At 46.6% G+C, this 2,480-nt stretch overlaps 1 non-coding gene across 1 annotated transcript; it reads left to right on the forward strand.

Annotated features, from left to right (window-relative positions):
* Window positions 1–1,507: 1,507 nt before the first annotated feature.
* TRNAH-GUG lies at window positions 1,508–1,579 on the forward strand. Its single transcript has one exon. It is a non-coding gene; the product is annotated as a tRNA-His (tRNA).
* Window positions 1,580–2,480: the final 901 nt, after the last annotated feature.

Here is a 2,480-nt window from a genome sequence, read left to right on the forward strand (position 1 = left end):
TTGTGGGAACAATGATACGGCAGAGGTGCTTATTTTATTGCTTTCCCTCATTTTTACCCAGACTTTGTAACATACTGAGAAACAGACCCCAATACGCTTGTAACAGGTGGAAACGTCATTTACACAGCTTTAGCTGTATTGGAACCCCAAAGATTATGGACTTAGCATTTCTCTGGGGCTACGCGCGATATTATTCTTGAGGACAAAGCACAGAGCACTTACGTTGCTGAAGAGTGTTGTGATAGACTTATGTACACGTTTCCATAGGAGCACTGAAAACGGACTCCTCAAATAGGAAGGGAAGGCTTTACAGAGGCGATGACCTTTGAGGTAGTTCCTAAGGGCAGAGTAGAAATTTGTCAAGCAGCCAGTATAATCTCGTATGCGAAAGGTTGAAGAAAATCTTGAAAAAATTATCATATTCCTCTGTCTTCTCTCTTTCCCCTCCCCGCAATGCGTAAAGGCAGTGGCCTGACAGGTAATAGGCGCTTCCCAAGAACCTGTTGAATGAATGAATGGAAGGAATTAGGTAGTGGGGAATGACACTGAAGAAGGGCCAAGAGATGAAGCTGGAAAAGATAAATTTCCTGCAGTCCGGGGAAGGAGTAGGTGAAGCAGGGAAGAGAATGGATGAAGAAAGGATTAAATTTGTGTCCAGCAAGATACATCTGGTGGCTGTCAGAAAGGTGGATTCGGGCGTGTGGCTCTAGAGACTGACGTGCAGTCTGCATTCACTGTCCCAGATACATATGGCACATTCTCAATTTAGCAAATTGCCACTGCCTGCTGTGTACTCAGCTCTGTTCTGGGTGCCGTGTGGGCGGGAGCGCTTATGCATATGAAAAAAAACAGGACCTGGGCCCCCTGCCGTCCAGGGGCACAACAGAGGTGGGCAGGGGGCACCTGGCCTGGCGGGAGCACCACAGAGAGAGGAATCGGGGCCATCGGGGAACTAGAAGGAGCTGGAAGGAAGTGGGTGTTCTGGGCGGGGAGATGGGGGTATGAGAAGAGAGAAGCTTTCACTGAGCTCTTTTTAAGTGCACGACCCGGTTCTGGGGACATCCACACCCTTGGCAGAGGTGGATTTGGGTCACTCCTGGGGGGTTAGAGGGAGGAGCGCCCCCCTACAGCCCCGGGAAGACTATAGGGTTCGCTAGAAGTGTCCCTCCGTCCCAGGAGACAGGCGTCCCTCAAGGAACGGGAGTCGTGCAGCTTGCGGACACTCTAAGCTCCGACCACCCCGGGCTCTGGATGTTCAAGAACTGCCCCTCAGTCCTCACAGGACCACACGCAGCCTCCCATATCTACACCACAGCCGAGAATAATGGACCAAAACGAGAGAACGCAAGCAACTGGAGAGAACGCGACGCGCCTGCGCATTTTCAGACTAAGCCTAAGGGTGGAACCCCACGCCATAGGTGGCTCTTTTAGTGACGCACAAGCTGGGAAGGCCTATGACTCTTGAAAAGGATAATACGAAGGCTTGTTGGCAGATCCCCGGTAGCTCGCCGTGATCGTATAGTGGTTAGTACTCTGCGTTGTGGCCGCAGCAACCTCGGTTCGAATCCGAGTCACGGCATTGTGGGAACAATGGCACGGCAAGGGGTTCTATTTTCTTTTCTTGTGCAACCAGACGGGTAACTCATTTTCTTGAAATGAACCGCTGCACTCTCCTCCAGTCGACAGACAGGTAACTCTTTTTCTTGAAACGAACTGCTGCATCTGTTTCCCTTTACAACTGAACCACTCCTAAGATCGCTACTTCCAATAATTCTCATTTTATGCTCTGAATACTTCACACAGTTATCTTTTTCCTCCCAAAAATTAGTTTCTAAATTCTCCTAAACAACGAAAACAGTGCCCCCGGTTACCTTGTGATTTTTCTTCCTCCTTTTCATGTATTCTTTTAATTGGGTAGTTTGTTTTGTTTTTCATATAATACATTATCTTAGAGTAGTTTGGGGTGTACAGAAAAACTGCACAGAAAGTGCAGGGAGTTGCTCCCTACATACACAGTTTCTCCTAGTATTAATATCTTACACTTGTGTGGTACATTTGTTACAATTGATGATCCAATATTGACACATTATTAACTAAAGTTCATAGTTACATCATTTCACTCTTTGTACAGTTCTTTGGGTTTTAACAAATGCATAATGTCATATGGGTCTTCATTTTTAAATAGAGAATACATGTGCACAAGCCCAGTGAAAAGTAAGCTTCCCTATCATTCTTCATCCCATCCTCCAATTATTGTCAGTTACCAGTATATCTTTCCAGGACAGTCTTTGTGTAAGCATTATATGTACTTATACATGTATGCGAATATATCCCCCCTTGCTTCTTGCAAAAACACAATAATCTTTCCTCTTCCCCGGCCCCCGCCCCCGTCAGACAGAAACAAAGGGATAGATTTAGATTCACACTGGTAGCCAACCTTTCTTTATTGGAAAGAGTACACATACTCCTAGGGAATCTCC

The sequence above is a fragment of the Choloepus didactylus genome, chromosome 4 (genome assembly GCF_015220235.1).
Source record: "Choloepus didactylus isolate mChoDid1 chromosome 4, mChoDid1.pri, whole genome shotgun sequence".
Classification (NCBI taxonomy): Eukaryota; Metazoa; Chordata; class Mammalia; order Pilosa; family Megalonychidae; genus Choloepus; species Choloepus didactylus.